The sequence below is a fragment of the Lactuca sativa genome, chromosome 4 (genome assembly GCF_002870075.4).
Source record: "Lactuca sativa cultivar Salinas chromosome 4, Lsat_Salinas_v11, whole genome shotgun sequence".
NCBI classification, from domain to species: domain Eukaryota; kingdom Viridiplantae; phylum Streptophyta; class Magnoliopsida; order Asterales; family Asteraceae; genus Lactuca; species Lactuca sativa.
In genome coordinates this window covers 317535647-317551226 of record NC_056626.2, presented here as the reverse complement: position 1 = coordinate 317551226, position 15580 = coordinate 317535647, and positions in this window count along the sequence as shown.

Genomic DNA, 15580 nt, shown 5'->3' with positions numbered 1-15580 from the left:
TCTGGAAAGATATCGGGAAAGTCGCGTACTACCGAGATGCTCTTGATGTCCTTCAGTTCTTGACTTGTATCAACGATGTGCGCTAGGAATGCTCGACAATCCTTCCGCAAGCACTTTCGAGCTTGGATGCACGAAATGATGCGAAGGTTTGTACTAGATTTGTCACCGTAGATAACTAATGTTTCGTTGTTAGGGAGGTTAAGACGGACTGCTTTCTCAAAGCACATGATGTCGGCGCGAAGAAGACTCAACCAATCCATGCCGACTATGACGTCGAAACTTTTAATTTAGACCGGCATGAGATTGATTGGGAAAGAATGGCCGTCTAAAGTTAACGTACAGCCCATGTATATGCAATTAGTGTTTTCGGCTTTTCCATTGGCCATCTCTACAGTGAATGATTTTTCTAACTTGCTAGGTTTTGGTTTAAGTAAATGAATAAAGTTTTGACTCACGAAGCTTCTCTCCGCTCCACTATCGAATTATATGCATGCGTATGAATTATCGAGAAGGAACGTACCAGCAACTATAGTTGGGTCAGCTACAGCTTCATCGTGGCCTATCGCCAAAACTCGTCCCACACCTCCGGTGCCTGCTGCCTTAGGACAGTTCCTCTTGTAGTGGCTTACCTCGCCACAACCGTAGCAAGTCTGCCCTACACCCGCACCGGGAACTTGAGTGATCGGCTTTGCGGGGTCCTTGCAAAAATGGGCTGTGTGTCCTTTCCTGTTGCAGTTGGCGCACTGCATTTCCCGACAAGGTCCATGGTGGTGGTAATTGCATTTGGTGCACTTTGGGAGGTTACCTATATAAGGCTTTGTTGGGTAGGTATTTGTAGGAGCTGTAGTAGGTACAGTGGCAGCATTCACTGAAACCAGTTGTTTCTTTGCGGATTCTTGGGAAGACCCACCCTTCCCTTTATTCCACAATCTCTTTCTGCCATTGTTGTTGTTGTTGTTGTTGTTGTTGTTGTTTCCTTTCTGTGGTGCTGGTGCAGAAGTGGTTGAGTTCTGATGACCTCCGTAGTCAATCAGAGATTGTGCCAGTTCCTTAGCACTTTCAAAGGTGTCAGGTTTAGAAGCTAACACGCTTGATCGCATTTGGGGCGTCAGTCCCCAGATGTACCTTTCTATTTTCTTGCTCTCGGGAGCAATCATATCTGGACAAAGGATTGCCAGCTCGCTGAATCTGTTGGTATAAGTAGCGATGTCGGTACCAACCATTCCGAGAGTCCATAGCTCGTGTTCAAGATTTTGAATCTCTCCCCGTGGGCAGTATTCTCTCATCATCATGGCTTTCAGGCTCTCTCAGCTTATGGAGTTTGCCACGATTAGGGTAAGTACTTTAATGTGGCCATTCCACCAAGTTAAAGCTTTATCAAGAAGGGTGAAAGTTGCAAATTTGACTTTGCTGTGCTCGGGACAGGAGCAGATTTCAAAGACTGCCTTCGTCCTTTCAATCCACTGCCTCAGGGCCATCACACCACCAGTCCCATAAAACATTCGGGGCTTGGCATTAGTGAAGTCCTTATAGGTGCATTCTCGAGGTGGTCCATGACTCTCGCCATGGTTGGATAGGTGTGTGCCAAATCCCGAGCCATTAGTACTCGAGTTATTGATCTGTGACATGGCAGCTGCCACTGCTGCGGTGACTGCTGCTTGAAACATAACATCATCAAATTGAGGTGGTGGAGGTGGTGGTGGTACAGGTGCTTCCTCACCGTTGTTTCGCCTTGGATTCCTACGTGGAGGCATCCTTCAACTATAGGTTGAAAAGACAAGGATAAGAATTTCATAGAATAGAAAATGTATGTGTCTCATGAACTAAATCGCTATAGTTCAACAACAGATGATAGTATGAGTCTTAAAATAAAAGAATGAAAGTTATTAGTAAGACTGAAGGTATGAAACAAGTATTTGGTTTCACAAAGACCTCTCAAGGTTTGAACGAAATACTTAACATAGTAGTAATAGTGTCACTTATATTAATATAAAAGTTGTTACAACGATCATGAAAATTTGACCCCTATAAGGGTCTCCGATTACAAAGTTCGAGAAATTTAAAGACTTTTAGCCGATGACCTAAGCTATAACAAAATTTGAGTCTTTGACAAGCACTACTTGCGACGAAGGTTGGGCTTGGAGCTTGACTCCGCATCTGATTGTTTCGATTCCATTAGACGCCTATCAAAAGCGGCTTGTTGTTCCCTCAGTTCAGCGAGGGCTGCAATCATTTGCGCTTGAAATGCTTCGGTTTGAAGTTGAGCATTGTCTTGTATCTTGTCCAGCCTACGGATGTCAGAAGTGTGAACCTGCACTTCCACGTTGATATCCCGGAGTCGACTAGCTTGAACTCCAGAATGATAGGACTGATTGGCTAACTTACCCACCATTACCGGGAGTGCTCGATCAGCCGAACCTCCGCCGCGGACATCATAGAAGTCCCGGCACATGCCGTAGGGAGGGCGTAGGTTTTGCTGTTGGCTCCAATGGTGGAGGTGACTTCCCCAGACGGGAGTCGGTCCTTGAAAGTTCCTTACGAAGACGGGAGGTTGAATGGGTGGTGGATCGATAACTTCCGGCTCTGAGTCGATACCGGAGTCATCACCCACTTCTATGGGTTCCTCGTCCTCTTCGGGATCATCTTCGATCCATCCTCCGTTGCCTTGGTTGGGAAAGTAGGGGTCGCCAGGGTGGTGAAATCCAGCCATTTGACTGTACGATAAATAGGGTTATACGAATGGAATAAAGTTGAAACATGCAAAACATGTAAGTTAAACTAGTTTAGATCGCAAATACTCCTATAGTATTTAAATTCTTGTGTTTGATTCTTGTAATGGTTTGGTAAGGTTTGACTTGTTTCTTACTACGATCATTCCTCGATATACGTTGGTCCAATCTCGGGCAAATATAGTTGATCACGCTATATTTGTCCAAAATCTGATTACATATATCGAGTCTCAGTCGTAGTGTCAACTTGTCTAAATACTTGTATAGTTGCATAACATGAAAATAATTTGTGGTATGCATGTAATTGTACTTAAATGAACTATCAATTTAAGTTGAACGCAAAGCTGTTTAAGCGTAAAAAGAAAATTTGTTTTGTCAGAGAGTATTAGTCCCTTAAGCATTTATACTTTGTATATCTTATGTGGTTCGATATACTTAGTTCACTATAAACATTGCTCTGATACCAATCTGTCACACCCTCAAACCTGAACGGCGGAAACGTTCGGGGGCGGATGACTTCATGTGGTAACGTAACAAATGAATACATAGTAAAGAAAGCAATACAACCATCATATATATAATTGAAAGTTTACATTTGTGAAAAGTTACATGTTCAAAACCAATTACAATATGATGTCAAAATACGAGATTAAACTGGCGCCGCAGCATCCCTTCATCAAAAGCAAAATGAATACCTGAAATTTATTGATTTCCTGGGACATACAAGTAATTTTGAAAGAGTAGATCAGCATTTAAGCTGGTGAGTTTCATAAGTATTTAAATGACAATGTTTGAATGAAATGAAATGTTTTGTCTTTGTTTGTTTGTGTTTAGAAAAATCCTATATTTTCTACTAGTATAATAGTAGCCTTCACTCAAGACCAATGTTTGTTTCTAAAATGTATGTAAGTGTAAAATAACCAATGAGTTTGAAAACCTTGTAAATCAATGCATTTTTAATACCCCTTGTGAGTTTTATAACCATACTATTGACTCGGAATGCCTATACACAACGTTCTTCAGGCGTTGGAATGTTATGACGTTTGTCACGCCAAACGGTGGACTGCAGCTAACAGTCAGGGCGTGGGTTGTCAAGCCCATATAGATCTATACACAAACACCACGCTCCCCCTCCAAGGGATTCTGGTATATAATACAGCACTTGAAATGTGTACTCGAACGTACATGAAGTTAGTGTCTCACAAAACCGTGGTATAAAAACAGATCCACTTGTTAAAATGTTACGTTTGTTCTTGTATACGAAAGTAAACTTCTTGAAATTCATGTTTCTAGTACATAAGAGTTAGAAATTTGTTCGTAAAACTATACCTATTATAGTTTTCTAAAAGTGTGTCTTGTTTGTTTAGAAATACCTAGAAAAGGAATCACTTGTTTATGAAAGCATAGATTTTTGGTGTAGAGTCTAAGATAGACAAGAATAATCTAAGAAAAGTTTAGTTTATGCATGCATTACAACAAATTTATATTTCAAAAGATAGAATGCTATTTTAACATATGTTATATATATGAAAGTTCCTTAAAGGTTTATAAATCGCATGTGATTTGGATATATAACAGCATATAAAAGAGTTTCTTTATGTAACACACGATAATACTCGTGTGTTTTACTTGTAATCCCCCCCATGAAAGCATATAAAAGAATTTATAAAATATTTAAAAGGTAAATTAAGGGGTATGAACTCACTTGAAAGTTTGAAGATAGCGAGATGGAAAACCGGGCAGAGTTTCGTCTCGGGAAACGGATTTTTCCTCGGGATTCTCGGGAATCTCGGGAGTAAAATCGACCCTCGGGACTTGAGCAAAAAGACCAGAGCTTCGGGTTTGAACGGGCACGGAAAACGAGGCAAGATTGTGAGAGAGAGGAGAGAAATGAGCCCTTTTCTCGGAAGCCCTCGCATCCTATTTATAGGAAGGTGAACTGCCTCGGTACGCGGGGCGTACACTCGTACGCAGCGCGTACGCGTACGTCATGCATGACCGAAGCCTCGACTGCCTCGGCTTCGGATGGGACGGGTTGCTGGGGAGGCGGGTCGGATGGGACGGCGGGTCGGATGGGACAGCGGGTCGGACGGGTCGGACGCTTCGGACGGGTCGGACGGGTCGGACGCCTCGGATAGGGCGACGTGGACGATCAGAGGCCAAGTCTCTCGGGTACGCAGCGCGTACCTCGGATGAGGACGCTGACTCCTCTTCGGATAAGGTCCGATTTTTGAATTAAATAAATATATAATTTATTTAATAAACTTCAAAAATTCATATCTTCTTCATACGAACTCCGTTTTTGATGGTCTTTATATCCACGCGTAGGTGAGACTACGCTCTACAACTTTCGTTTAGACTCCGTCGGCAAATTCCGAAATTTTTTTTTTTATTTTAAACTCATCGTGTTTAAGGAATTTCTTTGAAAATTCATAATTTCTTTATCTGATGTCGGTTTTTGCCAGACTTTTTACCGCTGGAATACCATTGTCGAGACCTTCGATTCTCGTTTAGGTCATTCCGGCCAAAAGTCGCTCGATCTCCGATTCGAGTTTTTAGCTGTCTATTGCTAAGCCGAACTTGGAAAAATCATAACTTCGCTATATGAAGTCGGGTTTGGGCGTTCTTTTCACGTACGTTCATGGTTCAAAGACATTTAAACATAGAAGGAAATTAAATAGAACTATTTGAACATTTTATTATGAAAGTAAATTTTATTACTCAAAAGTGGTTACAATACTTGACCCTTTTTGGTCATTACAAAGAGTTGAAATATCGGGTTGTCACATCATCCCCCCGTTAGAGAGAATTTCGTCCCGAAATTTAAAGTAGTAAAGATACTAGTGAACATGAAAGAGATGAGGGTACTTTTGTTTCATCTGATCTTCGCGTTCCCATGTGAATTCAGGTCCCCGCTTGGCGTTCCAGCGAACCTTCACGATGGGTATGCAACTTTGTTTTGTTTGTTTGACCTCTCGGTCCATGATTTCTACTGGTTCTTCCACAAAGTTGAGGCTCTCGTTGATCTCGATCTCGTCGAGTGGAATAACAAGAGTCTCGTCGGACAGACACTTTTTCAAGTTTGAGACGTGGAAGGTTGGATGGATGTTACTAAGTTCGCGCGGTAGGTTAAGCTTGTAAGCCACAGGGCCGATTCTGGCAAGGATCTCGAAAGGCCCTATGTATCTTGGATTTAGTTTCCCACGCTTTCCAAATCATATTAAACCCTTCCACGGTGAGACCTTTAATAAGACGTGGTCTCCTACCTGGAATTCCAAAGGTTTCCTCCTTTGGTCAGCGTAGCTTTTCTGCCGGTCTCTAGAGGATTTCAATCGTTCACGAATCTGAACGATCTTCTCTGTCGTTTCTCGTATGATTTCCGGACCGGTGAGAGTGCTTTCAGGAACTCTTCCTCTAGCTAACTGGGTATCGCCAACTTCAGTCCAGCACAGAGGGGCTCTGCACTTTCGACCATAGAGGGCTTCAAACGGAGCAGCCTTTATGCTTGTATGATAACTATTGTTGTATGAAAATTCGACAAGGGGTAAATGAATATCCCATGCCTTTCCAAAGTCAATCACACAGGCTCTCAGCATATCTTCTAAAGTTTGTATTGTTCTCTCACTTTGTCCGTCTGTTTGTGGGTGGTAGGTTGTACTCATGTCTAGCCTTGTTCCCAGGGAACTTTGTAGTGACTGCCAGAATCTTGAAGTGAATCTACTATCTCGATCGGAGATAATGGATATCGGAACACCATGCAGTCGCACTACTTCCCTTAAGTAAGTTCTTGTAAGCTTCTCCATTTTGTCAGTCTCCTTGATGGGTAGGAAATGCGCGGATTTGGTCAATCTGTCGACAATGACCCATATGGTATCGAGTCCACTTCTCGTCTTGGGTAACTTGGTTATGAAGTCCATAGTAATCCGCTCCCATTTCCATTCTGGTATCTCTGGTTGTTGTAGTAATCCTGACGGTTTCTGATACTCGACTTTAACCTTAGCGCAAGTAAGACATTTACTCACGAAGGTAGCAATTTCTGCTTTCATGTTAGGCCACCAATACAGCTTCTTAAGATCCATATACATTTTATCTGAACCCGGGTGAACGGAATATCTTGAGTTGTGAGCCTCGGTCATGACTACGTTTCTGAAACCACCATGTTTTGGGGTCCAGATTCGGTCCATGAGGTAGTAGGCTCCGCCACCCTTGACTTCTAGATTCTTCTCCATTCCTCGCAGGGATTCACCTGCCACATTTTCAGGTTGCAAAGCTTCCATTTGTGCCTCCTTAATTTGTGTGGATAAGTGGGAATGGATAGTCATGGTTAGAGATTTGACCCTCCGACCAGTGTATTCCTTTCGACTGAGGGAGTCAGCTACTACGTTGGCCTTGCCAGGATGATAACGAATTTCGCATTCGTAGTCATTCAGTAACTCAACCCATCGTCGTTGTCGCATGTTGAGTTCCTTTTGATCGAAAATGTGTTGAAGGCTCTTGTGATCGGTGAAAATAGTACTCTTTGTTCCGTATAAGTAGTGCCTCCAGATCTTTAGAGCAAATACCACTGCTCCTAACTCGAGATCGTGTGTCGTATAGTTCACTTCGTGTGTCTTAAGCTGTCGGGAGGCATAAGCGATAACCTTCCCTCTCTGCATAAGAACACAACCAAGTCCTTGATTTGACGCATCGCAATACACTACAAAGTCTTCTATCCCTTCGGGGAGGGATAGTATTGGTGCGGTGCACAAGGCCTGCTTTAGTGTCTGGAATGCCTTCTCTTGTTTCGCTTCCCAGTCAAAGGCCACACCCTTCTGGGTTAATGTAGTAAGAGGTTTCGCAATGCTCGAAAAGTTCTTTATGAATCTGCGATAGTAGCCAGCTAGACCTAGAAATTGACGAATTTCTGTAGGTGTCTTTGGTGCCGACCAGTTCTCAATAACCTTAATTTTGGAGGGGTCCACGTGTATACCTTTCTCGCTAACAACGTGGCCTAAAAATTCGACTATTCGAATCCAAAATTCGCATTTAGAGAACTTCGCATAGAGTTTCTCCGTTCGCAGTGTTTCTAGGACTTTTCGTAGGTGCTGACTATGCTCTTCCTCACTTCGGGAGTAGATAAGTATATCATCGATAAAGACGATGACGAACTGATCCAAGTAAGGGCGGCATACCCTATTCATTAGGTCCATAAATACTGCTGGTGCATTGGTTAATCCGAACGGCATCACTACGAATTCGTAGTGTCCATAACGAGTTCGGAAAGCTGTCTTTGGAATGTCCCCCTCTAGAACTCGTAATTGGTGATATCCGGATCGTGGGTCTATTTTTGAGAAGTAGTTCTCCCCTTGAAGTTGATCGAATAGGTCGTCAATGCGGGGTAGAGGATAGCGGTTCTTGACAGTAAGTTTGTTCAGCTCTCTATAGTCGATGCACATACGGAACGATCCGTCTTTCTTCTTTACAAACAAGACCGGTGCTCCCCAAGGTGAGAAACTTGGTCTTATGAATCCTTTTTGAAGGAGTTCATTAAGTTGACTGGAAAGTTCCTGCATCTCTGCTGGTGCGAGACGGTAAGGCGACTTCGCTACTGGGGTAGCTCCTGGAACTAAGTCGATTCTGAACTCGACTTGGCGTTGTGGTGGTAATCCTGGTAGTTCTTCTGGAAAGATATCGGGAAAGTCGCGTACTACCGAGATGCTCTTGATGTCCTTCAGTTCTTGACTTGTATCAACGATGTGCGCTAGGAATGCTCGACAATCCTTCCGCAAGCACTTTCGAGCTTGGATGCACGAAATGATGCGAAGGTTTGTACTAGATTTGTCGCCGTAGATAACTAATGTTTCGTTGTTAGGGAGGTTAAGACGGACTGCTTTCTCAAAGCACATGATGTCGGCGCGAAGAAGACTCAACCAATCCATGCCGACTATGACGTCGAAACTTTTAATTTGGACCGGCATGAGATTGATTGGGAAAGAATGGCCGTCTAAAGTTAACGTACAGCCCATGTATATGCAATTAGTGTTTTCGGTTTTTCCATTGGCCATCTCTACAGTGAATGATTTTTCTAACTTGCTAGGTTTAGGTTTAAGTAAATGAATAAAGTTTTGACTCACGAAGCTTCTCTCCGCTCCACTATCGAATAATATGCATGCGTATGAATTATCGAGAAGGAACATACTAGCAACTATAGTTGGGTCAGCTACAGCTTCGTCGTGGCCTATCGCCAAAACTCGTCCCACACCTCCGGTGCCTGCTGCCTTAGGACAGTTCCTCTTGTAGTGGCTTACCTCGCCACAACCGTAGCAAGTCTGCCCTACACCCGCACCGGGAACTTGAGTGATCGGCTTTGCGGGGTCCTTGCAGAAACGGGCTGTGTGTCCTTTCCTGTTGCAGTTGGCGCACTGCATTTCCCAACAAGGTCCATGGTGGTGGTAATTGCATTTGGTGCACTTTGGGAGGTTACCCATATAAGGCTTTGTTGGGTAGGTATTTGTAGGAGCTGTAGTAGGTACAGTGGCAGCATTCACTGAAACCAGTTGTTTCTTTGCGGATTCTTGGGAAGACCCACCCTTCCCTTTATTCCACACTCTCTTTCTGCCATTGTTGTTGTTGTTGTTGTTTCCTTTTTGTGGTGCTGGTGCAGAAGTGGTTGAGTTCTGATGACCTCCGTAGTCAATCAGAGATTGTGCCAGTTCCTTAGCACTTTCAAAGGTGTCAGGTTTAGAAGCTAACACGCTTGATCGCATTTGGGGCGTCAGTCCCCAGATGTACCTTTCTATTTTCTTGCTCTCGGGAGCAATCATATCTGGACAAAGGATTGCCAGCTCGCAGAATCTGTTGGTATAAGTAGCGATGTCGGTACCAACCATTCCGAGAGTCCATAGCTCGTGTTCAAGCTTTTGAATCTCTCCCCATGGGCAGTATTCTCTCATCATCATGGCTTTCAGGCTCTCCCAGCTTATGGAGTTTGCCACGATTAGGGTAAGTACTTTAACGTGGCCATTCCACCAAGTTAAAGCTTTATCAAGAAGGGTGAAAGTTGCAAATTTGACTTTGCTGTGCTCGGGACAGGAGCAGATTTCAAAGACTGCCTCCGTCCTTTCAATCCACTGCCTCAGGACCATCACACCACCAGTCCCATAAAACATCCGGGGCTTGGCATTAGTGAAGTCCTTATAGGTGCATTCTCGAGGTGGTCCATGACTCTCGCCATGGTTGGATAGGTGTGTGCCAGATCCCGAGCCATTAGTACTCGAGTTATTGATCTGTGACATGGCAGCTGCCACTGCTGCGGTGACTGCTGCTTGAAACATAACAGCATCAAATTGAGGTGGTGGAGGTGGTGGTGGTACAGGTGCTTCCTCACCGTTGTTTCGCCTTGGATTCCTACGTGGAGGCATCCTTCAACTATAGGTTGAAAAGACAAGGATAAGAATTTCATAGAATAGAAAATGTATGTGTCTCATGAACTAAATCGCTATAGTTCAACAACAGATGATAGTATGAGTCTTAAAATAAAAGAATGAAAGTTATTAGTAAGACTGAAGGTATGAAACAAGTATTTGGTTTCACAAAGACCTCTCAAGGTTTGAACGAAATACTTAACATAGTAGTAATAGTGTCACTTATATTAATATAAAAGTTGTTACAACGATCATGAAAATTTGACCCCTATAAGGGTCTCCGATTACAAAGTTCGAGAAATTTAAAGACTTTTAGCCGATGACCTAAGCTATAACAAAATTTGAGTCTTTGACAAGCACTACTTGCGACGAAGGTTGCGCTTGGAGCTTGACTCCGCATCTGATTGTTTCGATTCCATTAGACGCCTATCAAAAGCGGCTTGTTGTTCCCTCAGTTCAGCGAGGGCTGCAATCATTTGCGCTTGAAATGCTTCGGTTTGAAGTTGAGCATTGTCTTGTATCTTGTCCAGCCTACGGATGTCAGAAGTGTGAACCTGCACTTCCACGTTGATATCCCGGAGTCGACTAGCTTGAACTCCAGACTGATAGGACTGATTGGCTAACTTACCCACCATTACCGGGAGTGCTCGATCAGCCGAACCCCCGCCGCGGACATCATAGAAGTCCCGGCACATGCCGTAGGGAGGGCGTAGGTTTTGCTGTTGGCTCCAATGGTGGAGGTGACTTCCCCAGAAGGGAGTCGGTCCTTGAAAGTTCCTTACGAAGACGGGAGGTTGAATGGGTGGTGGATCGATAACTTCCGGCTCTGATTCGATACCGGAGTCATCACCCACTTCTATGGGTTCCTCGTCCTCTTCGGGATAATCTTCGATCCATCCTCCATTGCCTTGGTTGGGAAAGTAGGGGTCGCCAGGGTGGTGAAATCCAGCCATTTGACTGTACGATAAATAGGGTTATACGAATGGAATAAAGTTGAAACATGCAAAACATGTAAGTTAAACTAGTTTAGATCGCAAATACTCCTATAGTATTTTAATTCTTGTGTTTGATTCTTGTAATGGTTTGGTAAGGTTTGACTTGTTGCTTACTACGATCATTCCTCAATATACGTTGGTCCAATCTCGGGCAAATATAGTTGATCACGCTATATTTGTCCAAAATCTGATTACATATATCGAGTCTCAATCGTAGTGTCAACTTGTCTAAATACTTGTATAGTTGTATAACATGAAAATAATTTGTGGTATGCATGTAATTGTACTTAAATGAACTATCAATTTAAGTTGAACGCAAAGCTGTTTAAGCGTAAAAAGAAAATTTGTTTTGTCAGAGAGTATTAGTCCCTTAAGCATTTATACTTTGTATATCTTATGTGGTTCGATATACTTAGTTCACTATAAACATTGCTCTGATACCAATCTGTCACACCCCCAAACCTGAACGGCGGAAACGTTCGGGGGCGGATGACTTCATGTGGTAACGTAACAAATGAATACATAGTAAAGAAAGCAATACAACCATCATATATATAATTGAAAGTTTACATTTGTCAAAAGTTACATGTTCAAAACCAATTACAATTTGATGTCAAAATACGAGATTAAACTGGCGCCGCAGCATCCCTTCATCAAAAGCAAAATGAATACCTGAAATTTACTGATTTCCTGGGACATACAAGTAATTTTGAAAGAGTAGATCAGCATTTAAACTGGTGAGTTTCATAAGTATTTAAATGACAATGTTTGAATGAAACGAAATGTTTTGTCTTTGTTTGTTTGTGTTTAGAAAAATCCTATATTTTCTACTAGTATAATAGTAGCCTTCACTCAAGACCAATGTTTGTTTCTAAAATGTATGTAAGTGTAAAATAACCAATGAGTTTGAAAACCTTGTAAATCAATGCATTTTTAATACCCCTTGTGAGTTTTATAACCATACTATTGACTCGGAATGCCTATACACAATGTTCTTCAGGCGTTGGAATGTTATGACGTTTGTCACCCCAAACGGTGGACTGCAGCTAACAGTGAGGGCGCGGGTTGTCAAGCCCGTATAGATCTATACACAAACACCACGCTCCCCCTCCAAGGGATTCTGGTATATAATACAGGACTTGAAATGTGTACTCGAACGTACATGAAGTTAGTGTCTCACAAAACCGTGGTATAAAAACAGATCTACTTGTTAAAATGTTACGTTTGTTCTTGTATACGAAAGTAAACTTCTTGAAATTCATGTTTCTAGTACATAAGAGTTAGAAATTTGTTCGTAAAACTATACCTATTATAGTTTTCTAAAAGTGTGTCTTGTTTGTTTAGAAATACCTTGAAAAGGAATCATTTGTTTATGAAAACATAGATTTTTGGTGTAGAGTCTAAGATAGACAAGAATAATCTAAGAAAAGTTTAGTTTATGCATGCATTACAACAAATTTATGTTTCAAAAGATAGAATGCTATTTTAACATATGTTATATATATGAAAGTTCCTTAAAGGTTTATAAATCGCATGTGATTTCGATATATAACAGCATATAAAAGAGTTTCTTTATGTAACACACGATAATACTCGTGTGTTTTACTTGTAATCCCCCCCATGAAAGCATATAAAAGAATTTATAAAATATTTAAAAGGTAAATTAAGGGGTATGAACTCACTTGAAATTTTGAAGATAGCGAGATGGAAAACCGGGCAGAGTTTCGTCTCGGGAAACGGATTTTTCCTCGGGATTCTCGGGAATCTCGGGAGTAAAATCGACCCTCGGGACTTGAGCAAAAAGACCAGAGCTTCGGGTTTGAACGGGCACGGAAAACGAGGCAAGATTGTGAGAGAGAGGAGAGAAATGAGCCCTTTTCTCGGAAGCCCTCGCATCCTATTTATAGGAAGGCTGAACTGCCTCGGTACGCGGGGCGTACGCTCGTACGCAGCGCGTACGCGTACGTCCTGCATGACCGAAGCCTCGACTGCCTCGGCTTCGGATGGGACGGGTTGCTGGGGAGGCGGGTCAGATGGGACGGCGGGTCGGATTGGACAGCGGGTCGGACGCTTCGGACGGGTCGGACGCCTCGGATAGGGCGACCTGGACGATCAGAAGCCAAGTCTCTCGGGTACGCAGGGCGTACAGGTGTACGCAGCGCGTACCTCGGATGAGGACGCTGACTCCTCTTCGGATAAGGTCCGATTTTTGAATTAAATAAATATATAATTTATTTAATAAACTTCAAAAATTCATATCTTCTTCATATGATCTCCGTTTTCGATGGTCTTTATATCCACGCGTAGGTGAGACTACGCTCTACAATTTTCGTTTAGACTCCGTCGGCAAATTCCGAATTTTTTTTTTTTTATTTTTTATTTTAAACTCATCGTGTTTAAGGAATTTCTTTGAAAATTCATAACTTCTTTATCTGATGTCGGTTTTTGCCAGACTTTTTACCGCTGGAATACCATTATCGAGACCTTCGATTCTCATTTAGGTCATTCCGGCCAAAAGTCGCTCGATCTCCGATTCGAGTTTTTAGCTGTCTGTTGCTAAGCCGAACTTGGAAAAATCATAACTTCGCTATATGAAGTCGGATTTGGGTGTTCTTTTCACGTACTTTCATGGTTCAAAGACATTTAAACATAGAAGGAAATTAAATAGAACTATTTGAACATTTTATTATGAAAGTAAATTTTATTACTCAAAAGTGGTTACAATACTTGACCCTTTTTGGTCATTACAAAGAGTTGAAATATCAGGTTGTCACATCATCCCCCCGTTAGAGAGAATTTCGTCCCGAAATTTAAAGTAGTAAAGATACTAGTGAACATGAAAGAGATGAGGGTACTTTTGTTTCATCTGATCTTCGCGTTCCCATGTGAATTCAGGTCCCCGCTTGGCGTTCCAGCGAAACTTCACGATGGGTATGCGACTTTGTTTTGTTTGTTTGACCTCTCGGTCCATGATTTCTGCTGGTTCTTCCACAAAGTTGAGGCTCTCGTTGATCTCGATCTCGTCGAGTGGAATAACAAGAGTCTCGTCGGACAGACACTTTTTCAAGTTTGAGACGTGGAAGGTTGGATGGATGTTACTAAGTTCGCGCGGTAGGTTAAGCTTGTAAGCCACAGGGCCGATTCTGGCAAGGATCTCGAAAGGCCCTATGTATCTTGGATTTAGTTTCCCACGCTTTCATAATCGTATTAAACCCTTCCACGGTGAGACCTTTAATAAGACGTGGTCTCCTACCTGGAATTCCAAAGGTTTCCTCCTTTGGTCAGCGTAGCTTTTCTGCCGGTCTCTAGAGGCTTTCAATCGTTCACGAATCTGAACGATCTTCTCTGTCGTTTCTTGTATGATTTCCGGACCGGTGAGAGTGCTTTCAGGAACTCTTCCTCTAGCTAACTGGGTATCGCCAACTTCAGTCCAGCACAGAGGGGATCTGCACTTTCGACCATAGAGGGCTTCAAACGGAGCAGCCTTTATGCTTGGATGATAACTATTGTTGTATGAAAATTCGACAAGGGGTAAATGAATATCCCATGCCTTTCCAAAGTCAATCACACAGGCTCTCAGCATATCTTCTAAAGTTTGTATTGTTCTCTCACTTTGTCCGTCTGTTTGTGGGTGGTAGGCTGTACTCATGTCTAGCCTAGTTCCCAGGGAACTTTGTAGTGACTGCCAGAATCTTGAAGTGAATCTACTATCTCGATCGGAGATAATGGATATCGGAACACCATGCAGTCGCACTACTTCCCTTAAGTAAGTTCTTGTAAGCTTCTCCATTTTGTCAGTCTCCTTGATGGGTAGGAAATGCGCGGATTTGGTCAATCTGTCGACAATGACCCATATGGTATCGAGTCCACTTGTCGTCTTGGGTAACTTGGTTATGAAGTCCATAGTAATCCGCTCCCATTTCCATTCTGGTATCTCTGGTTGTTGTAGTAATCCTGACGGTTTCTGATACTCGACCTTAACCTTAGCGCAAGTAAGACATTTACTCACGAAGGTAGCAATTTCTGCTTTCATGTTAGGCCACCAGTACAGCTTCTTAAGATCCAGATACATTTTATCTGAACCCGGGTGAACGGAATATCTTGAGTTGTGAGCCTCGGTCATGACTACGTTTCTAAAACCACCATGTTTCGGGGTCCAGATTCGGTCCATGAGATAGTAGGCTCCGCCACCCTTGACTTCTAGATTCTTCTCCATTCCTCGCAGGGATTCACCTGCCACATTTTCAGGTTGCAAAGCTTCCATTTGTGCCTCCTTAATTTGTGTGGATAAGTGGGAATGGATAGTCATGGTCAGAGATTTGACCCTCCGACCAGTGTATTCCTTTCGACTGAGGGAGTCAGCTACTACGTTGGCCTTGCCAGGATGATAACGAATTTCGCATTCGTAGTCATTCAGTAACTCAACCCATCGTCGTTGTCGCATGTTGAGTTC